The sequence below is a fragment of the Miscanthus floridulus genome, chromosome 4 (assembly GCF_019320115.1).
Source record: "Miscanthus floridulus cultivar M001 chromosome 4, ASM1932011v1, whole genome shotgun sequence".
Classification (NCBI taxonomy): domain Eukaryota; kingdom Viridiplantae; phylum Streptophyta; class Magnoliopsida; order Poales; family Poaceae; genus Miscanthus; species Miscanthus floridulus.
The window spans coordinates 33013572-33031678 of record NC_089583.1 but is presented as its reverse complement, the minus strand read 5'-3'; the positions used below and the strand labels follow the sequence as shown (position 1 = coordinate 33031678).

Sequence of the window (18107 nt, the reverse complement as noted above, 5' to 3'; positions counted from 1 at the left end):
TCCCACGAAACTGCTACCGACCGGATGCGTCCGGTCTTCCCGACCGTTGCAGCCGCGAACCACCGATCAGACGCTGCCAGCGTCCAGTCGCCTGCCACCGGACGTGTCCGGTCGCAGTTTCGCGTGCCTGGAACCTCTCTGTACTCGATCGGACGCTGCATTTCTGCGTCCGGTTGGTTGCCGCCAGCGTCCGGTACTCGCATCCGGTCGCCTGTCTGCCGAGCCACCAGTCCAGCGTCCGGTCACGCTTCCAGCGTCCGGTCACCTCTACGAGCTCGTTTCTTCACGATCTTGCGTACGGCTTGGTTCCTATCTTCATGCTTGGACTTTGCTTGATATCTTAGGTCTTTTCTTATGCTCCTAAGGTCTTTCTTAAGGTGTTGATCATCGGATCATCACGTCGCCTTCGTCCAAGTCATGTCTTGCATCCTGTTGGACTACAAAACAAACACTTGCAAATTCATTAGTCCAATTTGGTTGTGTTGGTCATCAAACATCAAAATCCAAAGTAAATGGGCCTAGGGTCCATTTTCCTTACAATCTCCCCCTTTTTGGTGATTGATGACAACACGACCAAAGCAAGCAAATGATAGAGATTTTGAAATTTAAAAGCTACCTACTTGCTTGGATGCAATGCAAAGGGCAAGGTTATATAATGCTAGAAAAACCTACTCAGATACCAATCGAAGACCATCTTGCCCTTACAAAAGTCCCTATGTGTCATTATGGATTCCTACAAATTTTACCATTACTTAGTCTAATCCATAATCCACTTTCCTCCCTTTCTTGGACCATAACCACTTGTAGATATCAACTTGATGCTTGCCTTTGGTCCTTCAAATTCTCCCCCTTTGGCATCAAACACCGAAAAGGAAGACATTAGTTGCACAAGGGAGGGTCAAATTTTGTGATCCTTTGTGTATAGAATGAAATGGATCACAAAATTTGACTCTCACATTATATAGACTAAGCTCCCCCTAAATATAAGCATACATATGGTAGAAAGCAAAGCATATGCATAAAAAGCAATTTATTGCACAAGAGAGTTTAATCTATATAATGCATGGAGAAAGCATATAAATATGAAATGAAAACAACATGATGATGCCAATTAAAGAATGATGCTTAACTCTGGGGACTCCAATTTCCTTACAATAAGACTACTACACATAGGTTTGAAAAACTGATACCATTTGAAAAAGTGTTAGTCTCAAAGCATCCAAGTTGTAGATTAAGCTCCCCCTAAATTTGTGCACACAAGTGTTGAATACTTCTAAAATTTGTGCACATTGATTTAAGTATCAAAATACCTCTTGAAAGATGATATTTGGGAGAGATTATCTACAATTTGGACTTTGGCACATATTAGATAGTTAATTGTAAAACAAGCTATGTGCTGTGCTCCTAAACAATTTTAAACCATGTAGGTTTGCTTCAAGGGTTGATAATGAAAACGAGCAAGCCTACCATATGATATACCTATTGAATGCATGACAAAATATTTAAGCATGTAAATGCAAACATTAGGCATAAAAGATAACTAGATGCTTTAAGAGTATACCAATTCAAAGACAATACCAATTGAAATAAATGCTAATTGAAAGTAATGACATCTAGTTACCTAACATGGGAAGGGGAATTTGGGTCCATTGTATTCACTAACCTACTTGGCAATGACTTTGTCCTTCATGATGCACCCCATGTAATGCACCCAAACTTTGCCAAGTCTCCAAATTCCCCAAAGTCCGACGGACTTCTCACTTCCCTTTCGGGATCCAAACCTTCTTGGTGCTCTTCATGTTGGAAATGATTTCCTTTGGCACCCAAAAGCGTTTGACGCCATTGTTGGCTTGCTTGTTCACCTTGATGGCCACCACCTTGTTATTTTTCTTCTTCTTCAAGAGATAAGGTATGGAGGCCTTCTTGTCCACCTTGTTGGTGTAGGTGTTGGAGAGCTTGCTTGTTTGTTTTTTCTCCTTCTTCTTTGCTCCTCCCCCATTCTTCACCTTGCACTCATAGGACTTGTGACCTTCCTTGTGGCACATGTAACAAACTACGGTTTGTCCTTCATCAAGCTTCTTCACTCCCTTGATGGTGTTATCTTGATGAAGTTGGGTTTGCCTCGCCTCGCCTTTTACTTGAGTCAAGTCCTTGGTGAGACGAGCTACTTCTTGCTTGAGTTGCTCATTCTCCTTTGCAACCTCTTGTGTGCATGTATCTACAATAACTTTCTCAACACAAACTTGGTTGCACAAAGGTGAGTCTAAACATAAATCATTACAAGAAGTAGAGGCATCCATTTTTGACATGTTAAAGATAGAACTTTTCTTTTTAGATGCCTTGGTGGGGTTTGTGCTAACGGCTTCAAGATTAGCAACTTTATTAGTTAGCTCATCACAATGTTTGCACATGGTTTCCATTTTAGCAAGCAAACTATTATATGCTTCTAGTGAGCTAGCTAACTTTTCTTTTAATTTTTCATTTTTCTTTAAAAGTTGCTCATCATTGATTGTGCATGCATTTGTTGTTGCACTAGCCTCAAATTGCTCAATTTTAGTGGATAGTTCAACATTGAGATTTGCAAAGTTTTCATATTGTTCAAGCAAATTTTTGTATGCTTCTTGTGAACTACCTAGCTCTCCTTTTAAAGTTTTGAGCTTCTTTTGTTGACTAGTGCAAACTTTAGCATATTTAAGATTTTGTTGCACAATTATATTGTAAGAAGGCAAATCATCATCACTATCACTCTCACTAGAGGATGAGCTTTCGTTACCTCGTGCCATAAGGCACACACGAGAAGAGCTTGATGATGAGTGCTTGTGACCTCACCTCTTGTGATGGTTTTCTTCTTCACTTGAAGAATCATCCCATAACCTTATTGTTGTGAGGGCTTTGTTCTTGCATGCCTTCTTCTTTGTCTTGGGTGTGGGGTTGTTTGGACAAACTTCCACAAAGTGCCCCAACTCGCCGCATCCATAGCATCCCCTCTTTCTTTGCTCGTTTCTTTGATTAGTGAAAACGAGGTCTTGAATTTGGATGGGCACACCCTTAACATTGAGCCTTTGGATCATTTTCTCCACCTTGCTGATTAATTTGATTGATTCTTCATCAAGGTCGGAGGTGGAGGAGGAAGATTTATCATCATCACTTGAATCTTCATCATCATCATCATCCTCATCTTCTTCTTCACTTGAGGAGCTTGAGCTTGAGCTTGACTCAACTTTCTTGCCCTTCATCTTCTTCTTCTCGCTACAAGCGAGAGCTTTGCCTTTGCTTGATGAAGATGCTTCTCCTTGACCCATCTTACGTGACATTTCAAATGCCACTAGCTTGCTAATGACAATGCCCAGGGTCATGGTGCTCAAGTTCTCCATGTTGTGAAGGATGGTGATGATGCTTGCATATTTCTTTTGTGGTAGAACGGAGATGATCTTCCTCATGATGTCCGCATCATCTAGCTTTAATAATCCTATTGAATGGAGCTCATTGATAATTAGATTCAATCGAGAATACATATCACGAACAAGCTCATCATCATTCATAGCAAAGGAATCATAATTTTGCTTAGCTAGACAATGTTTTTGCTCACGGACATTACTTGTGCCATCATGGAGCTCTTGGAGTTTTAACCAAATTTCATGTGCCGTATTTAAGGTGAACACTTGGTTAAACACATCTATGCTAAAAGATTCAAACAAGCAATTCTTAGCTCTAGCATTAAAATGCATTTCTTTTTCGTCACTCTTTGTGGGCTTTTCGGGATTCTTGATGGGTTTCATCCCGTCACGAGTGATTCTCCATACACCCAAATCAACCGCCTCAAGGTGGCAAGCCATTCTAGCTTTATAGTATGGGAAGTTAGAGCCGTCAAATTGTGGAGGCCTAGTGGTATCCATCCTAACCACTCTACAATAGCGTCGGCTCAACGGCGGTTAAGCCAAAGGTCCAAAAATGAGCCAATCGGCTCTGATACCAATTGAAGGGACCGTGACGCCTAAGAGGGGGAGGGGGTGAATTAGGCAACTTAAAATTCTAACTCTAAACTATGGCCTCTTTTTCTAACCCTAGAAAACCTATGCAATAGATAAGCTATCTAGATGTGCAACTATGGTTTTGCTAGTGTGTTGCTATCTCTACCGCAAACGTAGTAAAGTAATCAATGTAAATGTGGAAGCTAAAGAACAAGGTAGAGATATGCAAACTCCCGTCGATGACTCCGGTATTTTTACCGAGGTATCGAGAAGCACACATGCTTCCCCCTAGTCCTCGTTGCAGCCCCTCGCAAGGAATCCCTCGCAAGGGCCAAGCTCCCGGTCAGGTAACTCCGTGGATAGCCTCGGGCCTTCCCCACGTGCAAGTGGGTCTCCGATGTGCCTCTCGGCAAGCCTGTCCCGGATCCTCCCCACCGTCTTCACTATCAAGCTTCCGGCCGAAACGTCGTGGGCCTTGTTCCCTCTGGTACACGGTGGCGGCCACACCACAAACGCGGTTGGTGTGATCTCGCAAGACTTCAAGCCCCTTCGATGTACAACACTTGTGCTCGCAAGCACGGGGTGGCAAGAGGTATGCAAACCTCACTTAAACACTAGGCAAAAACCTAGAGCAAGCGCATAAGCGGTGGTCTAATCAACCTAAGCACTTCACAAAGCACTTATGCTAATCACCTAATAAAACACTAAGCACTATGCATGTGGAGATCACTCAAATGGTGTATCAACACTCTTGGTATGTTTCCTTAGCTCCACTATCCTCAAACGGCCGGTTGGGGGTTGTATTTATAAGCCCCTCTGAGAAAGTAGCCGTTGGGGTCGAATTCCCGCGAAACTGCTACTGACCGGACGCTGAATCATCCTTACCGGACGCGTCTGGTCTTCCCGACCGTTGCAGCCGCGAACCACCGATTGGACGCTGCCAGCGTCCGGTCGCCTGCCACCGGACGCGTCCGGTCGCAGTTTCACGCGCCTGGAACCTCTCTGTACTCGATCGGACGCTGCGTTTCTGCGTCCGATCAGTTGCCGCCAGCGTCCGGTCCTCGCGTCCGGTTGCCTGTCTGCCGAGCCACCGGTCCAGCGTCCGGTCACGCTTCCAGCATCTAGTCCAGCGTCCGGTCGCCTCTGCGAGCTCGTTTCTTCATGATCTTGCGTACGGCTTGGTTCCTATCTTCATGCTTGGACTTTGCTTGATATCTTGGGTCTTTTCTTGTGCTCCTAAGGTCTTTCTTAAGGTGTTGATCATCAGATCATCACGTCGCCTTCGTCCAAGTCATGTCTTGCATCCTGTTGGACTACAAAACAAACACTTGCAAATTCATTAGTCCAATTTGGTTGTGTTGATCATGAAACACCAAAATCCAAAGTAAATGGGCCTAGGGTCCATTTTCCTTACAATTTTAGAGAGTTTGTATGAGGACAATAATAAAACAAATTGAATTAGCTAATATTGAGAGAGGTTTTAACATGTAATTAACACTATGCCAAAACTGCACAAAGAATACACCTAATTTAGTGACAGGGAAACCTAATGTCTTCCATGGAAATATAACAACTTTAAACACAGAGTTAGAAATTTTAAAATGTTTTCACTTGCTTTTTTCAATGTATCACTCGATCTAATGCATATGCAAAGAAAGTCATGACTTAGTGACACTAGGTAACTGTAATTATTTTAGAGTTCCCATCATAATCGTACGACTATCTATCCTGAATTCTTCGGTGCACTCTATTTCACCATGGCCGGCAAAACAAAATCCTTAACTCTTTCATTTGAATTCGTTAGGGGCTTGAAATACTCATTTCAAAACCAGATGAAGATAAAATGAGGAGGACAAATATCCTAAATAGACACAAGCGTGCGAGGGCCGAGGACATGAGTTCGAGCCCCCATGGCCATGAAGCGCATGCTTTTCACCCGAAAAATCGCATGACTTGTGACTACATGGTGGGGTCCCCTTGGTTTTAAAAACTTTTTATTTTTGCTATTTTTTGTTCTAGATTTGTGCTTTTTGAAAAACGATTTGTAGAGGCGGCTCATATTCTCAGGTGCCTTTAGAGATCCAATTTTTAGAGCCGCCTGGGCACTCACCTATACAAATCGTTGATATGTTGACATAGAAGAGCAGGGACGGTTCGGTCGACCACCTCTAAAAATCATATCTTTAGTAGTGATGTAATCGAGGTTTGCTTTTATCTCTAAGGGAGGCTTCTTCTTGCCTCTTAAAGAAATGTACTCTAATATAACCAGTCCATGAGACCAAGCAATAAAATCCTAATCTATTCTTTCTACACCAAGTAATGACAAACATAATGCAAACTGCAAACACAGAATCCCAATAGACCCTTTACCTACCGCTAGGTGTGCTAGAGTAGACAGTGATACTACTTGACAATCCATGTCGGACGCCAAAGATGAGGACAATGATTGGGATTCTACTGACTCAGGCCTGGTTTAAATCCAGGGTATAAAGTTTTGGTGTGTCACATCGGGTGTTACATGAGGGTGCTGGATGAGGTGTTCGGATACTAATAAAAAAATAAATTACAGAATCCGTCAGTAATTCACGAGATGAATTTATTAAGCCTAATTGATCCGTCATTAGCACATGTGTTATTGTACCACCACATTGTCCAATCATGGACTAATTAGGCTTAAAAGATTCGTCTCGTAAATTAGTCATAAACTGTGCAATTAGTTATTTTTTTAGTCTATATTTAATACTCCATGTATGTGTCCAAACATTTAATGGAATAGGGAGTAAACTTTTGGAGAAGGAACTAAACAAGGCCTGTAGTACAGCTAAAGTTGCATTGATTTATTCCAAGTCAATGGCTGGCCGTCTATAAGAAGGTTGTGCTGTTCGGCTCCATTGCTGCATAGCCACCGGGCGTGTTGTCATCGGAAGTGCACAGGGCGGGTGACCGGGTGGGGTTGAACAACATACATCGAGGACGGTATAGTAATGCTCTCCACCCACATAAATTTCTGATTAAACTGATAATAGCGCATGGCTTATATTGGAATTTTTAGTGTGCGTACTGAGATAATAATGGAAATAATGTAGCATCCAGCCATAAGAGCTAGCGTACGTCCTAGGTAAAAATAAATTAAGGTAATTTTTGTTTTCTCTTGTATATGATCTGATCCGATCGCACGTGTGGCAGCTAGAGTTACCTTGGTGCTGCTTCCCACGGCCTCTAGCTATCTGCAATGGAGTACGATGGCCAAACACCGGGGGTGAGTTGAATATATATACAGCTAGCACACGATGAAAATTCAGTTGTACCAGCTATCTGCTGCTTCCCTGAACCATATATTGTTTTTAGCAGGATAGTTATGCCATGGATGTACAGGGGGACGTGAAGATCACTAATAATGTGGTCGGCCAGCTGCAGCCGTGGCGGACCGGCCTCCTCGACTGCGACGAGGACGGCTGCGAAGCTTGTATATGTTGACCTGCCACAGGATCGGAGGCTAATAATATATCTTTCGTTCGTTCTTCGATTGCATTTCCGTTCACGTGTACTCATATACGTACTCGATCTCTTCATATGCATGCATGCATTGTGATTCCTGCTCGTGCTCGACGCCTGATCCCATCCGGACCGGACCTTGATGCAAATGCCCCCTCGACGACCTCGATCGATCTGCAGTTTGTTGGAGCGCCTGCGTCCCCTGCTGCACCTTCACATGCATCGCTGATATCGTTGACCAGGGCAACGACTGTAAGCTCCTCAGCTCCCGTCTGCATATGTCTGCTTCAGCTAGCTAGTGCACTGCAGTTGCCTTAGATGTTTGCTGCCGTATGTGCAGGCGCTTGCATTCACTGCCTTATCTACCTTGTGGCGGTCAACTTTGGCGTGTGGTGGATGTACACGGGGTGGTATCGCACCAAGCTCAGGGCTCAGTACGGCCTGCAGGAGGCGGTGTTGCCGGACTGCATCATCCACTTGTTCTGCCACTGGTGCGCCCTCGCGCAGGAGTACAGGGAGCTCGCGCTCCGCGGTTTTCAAGTAATGGACGGTACGCATGCATGCACCCCCATACACTTGATTCATTCATTCCCGGCCTGTTTCAATGTGTATGAACGTATATGTATGTATAGAGAGAGATAGAGATGAGAGAGAGAGATAGATAGATAGATAGATAGAGAGAGAGAGAGAGAGAGAGAGAGAGAGAGAGAGAGAGAGAGAGAGAGAGAGAGAGAGAGAGAGATAATTACGTATCTCTTTGGTTTGATCTGTTTGCATTGATCCAGGTTGGGACGGTAGGCCAGAGGCCGTGGCGCGTGCACAAAATGCACCCGCAGTCCAGCAGCCGATGAGCAGGACATAACACGCCCATGTCGTCCAGTACATATACGTATATATGCATGTGTTCAACGCTGAAATAAACCGGATACTACACCACCTATGCCATCTATGGAATGAAGTCGACGATGACTCATCTGTGTGTGGCTTCCTTCCTTCGTGTCTATTCCCCTTCTGCAACTTCGAGAGGCAGTCCAACTATTGCTATGTATGTATGTGTATGTACTATTATTAGTACATGGTATTGGTATTGCATATTTGTGTGTTTCAACTATATACGTGTTGTTATTGTGTACCAGTAGCCGGCAACCCTTGCACACAGCACGGGGGTTGTTTTGTCTATCTACATGTAATAAAGAATTATATGTTGTGTAGCTGCTCTGGCTAATTCATTCTTGAAGCAGTCAAAATACATGAAATATAAACTATATGATCACAGTTTCACACGTTTGATAAGAAGACATGGCCCCTATACACGGAATAGAAATAAAACTTTTCTCTTCGACAAAATCATAATGGGACACATGATGATAAAAATCAAGAACCAAAGATGAAACGCTAACAGTTTTGATCAACCTGGCTGTTGCTTTCCTCGAAGACCTAAGTGCAATAGGTTTCTTATTATTTGGACGATATAAGTTGCTGATAAAGGTATTTGACAAATTAAACTCAACAAATTCGTCTTGCAAACAATGGAAAGATGTATACCTTGGACAGTGATAAAATTGAAAACATAATATTTTCAATCTTCTTCGAAAAAATATAGTTTTGGTTGATATTATTTCCAATTTAAAGCAGTACGAAATATTGTCCTAGACTTTAACACCCCAATTTGGCTTCGTCTTAAGTCAACTAATGTACTCTGTGATTTTTAAATTTCAATATTAAATTAATGCATTATCAAAATATATTTCATATTATATATCCAATAAATCTTTTTTTTGATGTTATAGATGTTTGTGTATTTTTTATATATAAACATGGTCAAACCTATATAAGTTTGACCTAAAAAGCTAAAACAACTTAAAATTGAAACAGACGGAGTATTTTTTAATACCAAATTTGTAGAAAACTGAAAACCAACTAGTATAGTATCAAATTGTGTAGATGGTAATGTATTTCTCAATCAAGTTGTTAAAGTTAAAATGAGTTGTGTAAGGAAATGGACCCTTTGTCCATTTAGTTTGGATTTTGGTGTTTGATGATCAACATGACCAAATTGGACAAATTAATTTGCATGTGTTTGTTTTGTAATTCAATAGGATGCATGGTGGACTTCGATTGGTTTGGAACGAAAAGAAGTTGATCAAAACCGAAAAGAAGACCTTAGAAGACGTGTTGACAATCTAGAAGAGGAGACAAGAATCCAAGACGCAAGAAGGAAGAAGCCCGAACGATCAACGGGCGAGGACGGGAAGCTGCATCAGCTGCATCGGTCATGACCGGTGTTGCACCGGTTGCCTCAGCGGACAGGGAGTCCAAAGAGGCTGCAGCGTGAAGAAACAGCAACCAGGGGCACCGGTCACGCCGGTGTGCACCTATTTCGTGCACCTCTCACTAATCGAGAGAGTGTTGCAATGGTTGGAGAAGGCATAGAAGAGCACCGGTTGTAACACCCTAAAATTGCAGTTTTGAAAATAGAATTAAAATGCTTTAATTATGAATTTTTGGTGCTCATGAAAGGTAGGAAAATAATATTTTCATTAAACTAAATTCATCATAAGGTAGCAACGTGAGTGTGCTTACATGCTGTGACATATTATTTTTGTATTGAGTGGTTTGATTCAAAATTCAAAATAGAAATTCAAAACCCATTTGAAAATGGTTTGAAAAAGAAGAAAACGAAAAAGAAAAAGAAGAAAAAGAAAATCCTCCTCGTGTCCTCCCCTTCTGGCCCGAGCAGTCAGCTTCTTTTTCCTTGGCTTTGGCCCAGCATAGCCGCGTGGGCCGATCTCACCAGGATGGCCCAGTAGGAAGCCGGAGGCCGCCCAGCTTCTCCACCGTGGGCCAGTGCCGAACAGCAGCCTAGCCGAGCCGTCCCCTCTCCCTCTGTCACTGGTAGTTGGGACCCAGGTGTCAGGGGCGTCTTCTTCCCCATCGTAGTGACCGTGACGGACCGACCTGCGTCGGAGTCCACTGCCGCCCCTACCTCGCCCGGATGGCATGCGCCCCACGCTTATCCTTCCCCTTTAAATAGTAGCCCCAGGTGTGCCGCTCCCCTCTACCAACCCTAGCGTAGCCTCCCTAGCGTTAGCTAGCCGCGCCGCCACGCCCGGATCTCGCCGATGAGCAAACCACATCCGCCGCCGCTGCTGGACACCTCCCTGTCGTCACGCTCTGCTTTCTGCTCTCCGCATAGAGGTTACAAAGCCGCAGGCTCTGTTTTCCCTCTCTCTCTCTCCCGGTCTCTGTGTTTCTCACACCGCCACCGATCTTCGTAGGAAGCCGCCACCTGCCCCGTCGAGCCGTACGTCGTCACCGTTCATTCCCTGTCGTCTAGAATCACCTAGGTGAGCTCGCCTTACCATGCTCTATCTCCTGGTATTTTTCTCGTCAATTTTGGAGCTCAGAAACCCGATTCTGGTGAGGTTTCGCCGCCGTCAATGGCAGCCACCGCGCCGGAGTTCTGTTCCGGCCGACCTGAGCTTCCCAACCCGCCTTGGCCGTCCGATCTAAAATCAAAGGCCAGGATTAGAACTTACCCCTTCACGGTGAAATTTGCAAAAAGGCCATTACAAATATTCGAGTCTTAACCCACTGTCCCCATAATCTTTCAAAAGAGACCCTCGGATTTTTGTTTATAGAACCCGCAGTCCATCGCACCTTTCAAGAATATGTTTTCTTCTTTGGAAAGCATAGTCTCATCGGTTTAGATCTAAAATACGTTTTCACCTATTTACAGTTTTGCCACAGATCTTGTTTTAGCCATAAAATCTCCTTTTAACTCCGATTTGATCCGTTCAAATTACGTTAGGTTCGTATTTACGTTGTCTATGTGTTCATACTACTGTTAAGTATGTTTTTAACTTTTAAAATTCGAGGTTAGTTTTAATCTATTATTTAACTAAGGGTAATCTTGTTTAATTCATAACTTCTTCGTTTTAGCTCTGAATTCTGTGAACTTCGCGTCTATGTGATCGTAGCGAGACGTAGATTCATTTTACAAACTTTTCATCTTGATTTTATGTTGATTGGTGTACTGCTCTAATCTATAGCTTTTGTTTGTTATGCATGATTGTATGGATGCCTGTGTGGTGCTGTTTGATCTCGAGTAGATAGTGAGTTTTGGGTTGGTGATCTGGAGCAACTCTTTGACGATCAAGACCAGCGGCGATACTTTGAATTAAGACAAGTATAATATGAGGCTCCTTGTTAACCATTCAATTTAATGCAATCTCAATTTAGGTGCATATGTTAATGAACTGCTTGGAGTATACCTACCTTGATATTGATTATCCTGTCCTTGATATACCTATGGGTTGTGCATGTGGGTAGTATGCTCAGTTTGCTCCAACTAATATTGCTTAAGGAATACAATTAAAGGTATATGCAACATGGTATTAAAAGATGCTTTTTAGCAACATGGAACCATGGGGGCTAGAGCATTGTGCCTTTTCTTAGGGTGCTCTAATTTCTCTCTATAAGGACTTATCTTTAAGTGACAACCCATGACTTACAGTACAACCACGAGTACTACATGGCTCTGGTCTTAGTCTAGTACCTTGCTCTTTATAGTTTGTAGCAGTTTACCGAAAGGGCAAGAGGGGAATACCTGGCTGGGTATGGGCCTCATCCCTAGGGTGTGTACTATGTTGCGTGTATCAGTGCCACTTTTGGAAATGACTCCATAACACTTGGGAGATGGAATCCTTAGCGACTGCTCCTTATTAGAACGACCGGAGAAAAGCTTCGTAGTGTACCCTGCCTGCTCACCTTGGAAGTGTGTTTGGGAGTTGCAAACCCAAGCATATTGGTAACACGACTCATGGTGAAAGTACGTCTACAACCTCTGCAGAGTGTAAAACTGATATATCAGCCGTGCTCACGGTCACGAGCGGCCTAGATCCTTACTAAATAGTGGTTACTCGAATAGTTTATGATTAAAATTGCTGATATCTTTAATTATTCATATTCAGGAGCCTAAGCATAACTTAGCAACTTATGTTTAATAATAAAATATGACCAACTAAAAGTGTTTACCGCAGTTCAGCTGTCTCAAGCCTTTTGAGCCTGCATCCCATCATGTTATGCTTGCTAAGCGGTAGTAGCTTACGCTTGTTTTATTTCAATACTTTGGCAAAATCCCGGATGGGTACCAGAAGGAGGTTCTTCAGTGGAGTTTTCCAAGAGTTGTTAGGCTTGTGATCAACCAATTGACGATTCCTGTGGTGTTGGAGGCTTCGCTAAAAGAATATAGTTATTGTATATACTGTAAAGTAAGACTATGTCTTTTCTGACAACTACTTATGCGCTATATAATAAAGGCATTGTCTTTGATATTACCCCTTCATTTGTAACTATATATGTGAATTGAATTCCTAGGCATACATATGGTGTGTATCTGGTTTTGTCCTTAAAACCAGGTGCTACATCGTCACCGATGTAGCACTTGTCACCAGGAACCAAACAAGAGGTCTCCAACATTTGGTTCTGACATAGCCCAATGACTAGTCTCCCAAGAGCAAATAACCGAAGGTACTTGAAGAAGTACTTTCTAAGTTTCTGGCAAGAAGCCTAATGTATTGCCCTTAGAAAAAATGGCCGATGTATACATCACCCTTAGCTGTTGAATAGCCGGTGAGATGGGTATTGTTGCTATGAATTATGTTTTCAGGTTCATGCCTCATTCATCTAAAAACAGGGGCCATATATATGTTGACACCCAAAAGTGTTTCACGGAAGATTATGGGCATCACCAACAAGTTATAAACATTGTATGCATGTTGGAAGCCAAATGTTGCATCAAAACAACAAAAGAAACACGTGGATATGACGACGAGCCATGCTAGCCCTAAGCCATTCGGCTTAGCTGACTCCAGCAGTCAGCCAACTCAGCTGACCCTGCCCCCTCCAGTCGGCTTATTAGTCGATTGCTAGAGTCGGCTAAGCCGACACCATGTCTGGCTTCCCGAACCTACCTGCCCAGGCCCGTAAAAGTCGGCTTAGCTGACTCGACTAGGCCAACTCACTACTGGAAACTCGAATATTTCTGTGGGTGACGAATTTTTCTGTGTGTTTTTTTGGTATGCACAGCAAAATTACGATTATTCTATGGGTTCCAAAATATCCCGATAGAAAAATACGAAAACCCACAGAATAATTATAACATTTTTCTGTGCGTGACAATAGACACACGGAAAAATAAAAACTCACAGAAAAATACAATTTATTCTGACGATTTTTTTAAAACGCACAGAAAAATGTTATTAATAAAATAAATAAAAAAATCAAAAAGTGCTAACCCTAACCTAAGAGCCGCCGCCCCCAAACACCCGCCAGTGCCCCCTCTTCCCCTCTCCTCCTGGCCCCCAGCACTCCCGCCCCCTCTCCTCCCGGGCCCCAGCACCCCACTCCCCGCCGGAGCGCCCCATCTCCTCCCGGCCCCTAGCGCCCCTCCCCCCGTCGGAGCGCCCCCTCCCCCCGTCGGCGCCGCCTCTTCCCCTCTCTTGCCGGCCCCCAGCGCTCCCTCTCCTCCCGGCACCCCAGCGCCCCCTCTCCTCCCGGCCCCTAGCGCCCTCCCCCCACCGGTGCCCCTTCCTTCCCCGGCGGCCCCTCCCCTCCTTCCCTAGCGGCCCCTCCTCGCTGGATCCGCTGCCCCCTTGCCGGATCCAGTGCCCCCTCCTTTCCCGGCTGCATGGCGGCGTGGATCCAGTGCCGCCTCCTTTCTTCGGTGGCCCCTCCTTCCTCGGCGGACCCCTCCTTCCCTGGCGGCCCCCCTCGTCGGATCCGCCGCCCCCTCGCCGGATTCGACGCCCTCTCCCCGGATCCGGCGCCCCCTCCTTTCCTGGTGGCGTGGCGGCGCGGATGTGCCATGGATGGCCCTACATTCCTGTATCAGTTGCCTAGGAATATCTTCCCGTATCTGATGATATGTAGTTTTGTATATGTTGAAGTGCAATATATTTGCCATTTCTGGTGTATTGATTTTACTTGTTTGCTCGTAGGATGCTTCTGCTATCCAAAGCAATGAGCGTTGAATTGCTGCTCGTGACAGTGGTGCTTTTGCATGGGAGATTGTTCCGGTGATTTTCTTTCACTTTGCTAGGACTTGAAATTACAGTATATGCTTTGTTTGGTTTCCATATTATGTTCAATGTTTTGTCAACCAGATTGAAGTTCCTGTTGGGAGAGGAAAACCACCTGTACTTATTGAGAAAGATGAAAGCCTGGATAAGGTAAATTTTCTCATGCATCAAAGACATAAGACTGGCGTGCCCTTTGATTCATTATTCTTCCTACGGTGCAACAGGCCTCCTTACATGGGGACATGTGCAGATGATTGTTTCACTTATGCCGTGCAACTTCTTGTGTCTCTTAGTTTGACCCAGCAAAACTGAAGAAACTTCGCCCAAGTTTCATGGAGAATGGTGGTACCATTACAGCTAGAAATGCTTCTAGTATAAGGTAACTTCTCGACATTTACGTTATTGTTACTTAGTCCTTTTAAGTTTGTCTTCAGTTGTATTATAATTCTTGTGATTAGCTATGATGATAGTTAACTTCTTTCTTTAAATTATGCTTGCATTTTGTTATTTTTGTTGCTGTCCTGTGCATACCATATTTAACTTGTGTTTGTTCTTATGAATTGGCACTCCTATTATGTTTTAGGGGCTTGGTATGCTCTAATTTGTTAAATAGATTGTAACTTTTCTTCTTGTAAATGATTTATTATCACATAAGAAAGTAAAGAAGTGTTTGTAATGTCTTATGCCCATTCAAAGGAAAATCAGTCTATGTGTATAATTTCTTCATGGTTGTCTTCAAAATTCTTTGATCTCACTTTGCACTTGCTATTTTTTCCATTGACTGGTACTGTCCATTGTGTACTGCCTACTATCCGCTTGTGTAGCTACAATCGATCATATCTAATTTGCTTTTATATGGATCAGTGATGGGGCTGCCGCATTAGTTTTGGTGAGTGGGCAGAAGGCTGAGCTTGGCCTGCAAGTCCTTGCAAGAATCAGAGGATATGCAGATCCAGCTCAAGTAAGCTACAGTAACAGTTATCTCACTTGAGAGTAGAGTATGTTTTGTCTTGATATTTACATTGTGATCTAAATGTTCAAGGATATTGGGAGTTTATTTTCTCGGACAGTTTTATGTTACTATTTTATACATAAAAGTTTCTCAACTATTAAAATTGTATTCTGGAATTTTATTTTGTAACCATGAATGTTGTTTATACAGGCTTCGGAACTCTTTACAACCACCCCAGCACTTGCGATACCAAAGGCTATAGCAAATGCTGGATTAGAGTCATCCCATGTTGATTTTTATGAGATTAATGAAGCATTTGAGCGGTATGTGCTGACTACTGAGAGTTTCTTTCACTGAATAATTGTTTTTTTGTAATAATATCTATTTTTACTTCGAGTACAGGCTGTTGCACATGCAAATCAAAAGCTTCTTGGGATTCCTTCAGTAAGTGCTACCAATATTGAGCTGTCATTTCTTGTGTGTAAATTTAAAAGGCTAAAAATATCATTTTCAGAAAATGTGCCTTGATTTTTTTTGTAGTTTGCTATGCAGCTGCAGGATTTAATAGCATGATAATAACATTTCTTGTGTGTGAATTTAAAAGGCTAAAATGTCATTTTCAGAAAATGCACCTTGATTCTTTTGTAGTAGTAGTTTGCTATAGGCAACAGCAGCATTTAATAGCATGATAATAAAGTTCTGTACTAACAACGCATGTGGTTGCAGGAAAAGATTAACGTTCATGGAGGAGCTGTATCTTTAGGGCATCCTCTTGGGTGCAGTGGTGCTCGCATTTTGGTCACCCTTCTTGGTGTAAGTTTTATCTTAATCCCTTTGTTTAAAGATGCACAATGTTTTATAGTGGAAAAGTTGAAGGTAATCTGTAATTAAATAATGAATCGCGTCAAATACTTGAGGCCTTGAGCATATCATAGCGTTTGCCAGGAAGGGTAAAAGATCTTTACTAGTATATTGCTAGTGTTCTGTTAGTGAATTTTCAGTGTGTAAATAGGAACTTAGGTAACCCTGCAAATCCAAGCTTTGACATTGATACTTGACTCACATATTATGAAAATTGTATCCATAAGTTCATATTTGAAAAGAATCCATAAGTTAATATTTAAAAAAAAATCCATAAGTTCATATGCAGTCTAGTGTTCATGCTGCTGTACTTAGGTTTTCAGTTTGACATCTGGAAGTTAGCTGCCAAGTTACTACCACTGCAGATAGTGAATTGACAGTTCATCACCTGTATGCTAAGGAAAATTGTCCTTTTTTATATATTTGGGATGAACTGTTGAATTCATCAATCAATCTACTAGATTATGACTCGTGTTTCTTTTATTATGTTTTGGCAGGAGGTATCAAATAAGATAGTGAATCATAACGTAATATGCTTTATAATTATCTTAACCTTCCATTTTTGTACTTTAATTTTCAAGCATTTCTTTTATTTTCACTTACTAAACAGAAAAGATGCATTAGCTATAGTATTGTGCAACTAGTTAATCCATTTGCAAATTCATGTCATTTCTCTTCTGGATCTGTCATTTCTCTTCTGAAATTCATGTCATTTCTTTTCTGGATCTGTCAATTTGCAAATTCTTAACTTATGTCCCTGTTCAAATTTTTCTTTTGACAGGGACAAGAGGGAGTACAAATTTTCCTTCTATAGGATGAATACAAAAATAATAACAACAATAAATGTTAATATGGAAACTGATATATAAAAATGCACTTGGAAGTGTGATGAAATAATAGAAGCTAGAAGGGAAAAATAATCGAAGTTAAAAGTAACAAAATCCATTCCATGCTGAAGATTCAAGTGAATAAATGTTTTTTTTTGCCAGAAAAAGGTTTCAACTGAAGAACTTACAGGAGCTCGTTCCAAACTCCAACAGGGTACTCGATTGCATCCTCTTCGACTATTTCTTGTCAAAGAACAGTCGACTGTAGTACATCAGTTTCTGAAACCTGCGTTTATCTTGTGCAGACTAACAAGGCATCCATGCTTGAAGAGATCATCGAATACGTCAAATTTCTCCAGCTGCAAGTGAAGGTTCGCTCACCACCACCACCGTTCCTCTGTTCCATGCTGTCTGGCTTACCATCCTCTCGTCTACTGATCTGTATTGCCTGTCTTTGATTGAAGGTTCTCAGCATGAGCAGGCTGGGCACGACGGAAGCCGTAGTCCCGCTCCTGACGGAGTCCTAGACCGAGGTAAATCACATCACGCGAGCCTGAATGAACTCAGAATACATTGTGCGTGCTTCTTGTGACTGGGCTGCTGCTGGCAATGCAGAGCTCCGGTGGCCTTCTCCTGTCCCCGAGGTCAGGCTCAGGCTCAGGCTCAGGTAGGCAGCGGGCAGGCGGAGGCAGCCTGTTGTCGTCTATTTTTGACATAAGTGTTGGCTCCATTCATGATGAACTATTGATTTGTGTATTATTTGAATGAAACCTTGTTGGTCATGCACAGAAAGTACTGTATGGAAAATATATATTATAATATGCTGTTGCTACTGTTTTAAAATAATTTTTTTATGTGTTCAACTCTTTTTTTCTGTGAGGCTGGGCTACACAGAAATATTTTTTTTAATCTGGGCGAA

General features: G+C 42.6%; 1 protein-coding gene, 1 long non-coding RNA gene and 1 pseudogene across 2 annotated transcripts in view; 2 read left to right on the top strand and 1 right to left on the bottom strand.

The window, feature by feature from the left end:
- LOC136548363 (uncharacterized) overlaps positions 1–18107 on the bottom strand; it is a 172898-nt gene that overhangs the window by 139809 nt on the left and 14982 nt on the right. The gene's annotated exons all lie outside the window — the stretch shown is intronic.
- Positions 6887–7944, top strand: LOC136551279 (uncharacterized). The gene is made up of 4 exons (XR_010782517.1): positions 6887–6947; positions 7158–7230; positions 7323–7718; positions 7807–7944. It is a non-coding gene; the product is annotated as an uncharacterized lncRNA (long non-coding RNA).
- On the top strand, positions 14158–17715 carry LOC136550648 (acetyl-CoA acetyltransferase 1-like; annotated as a pseudogene).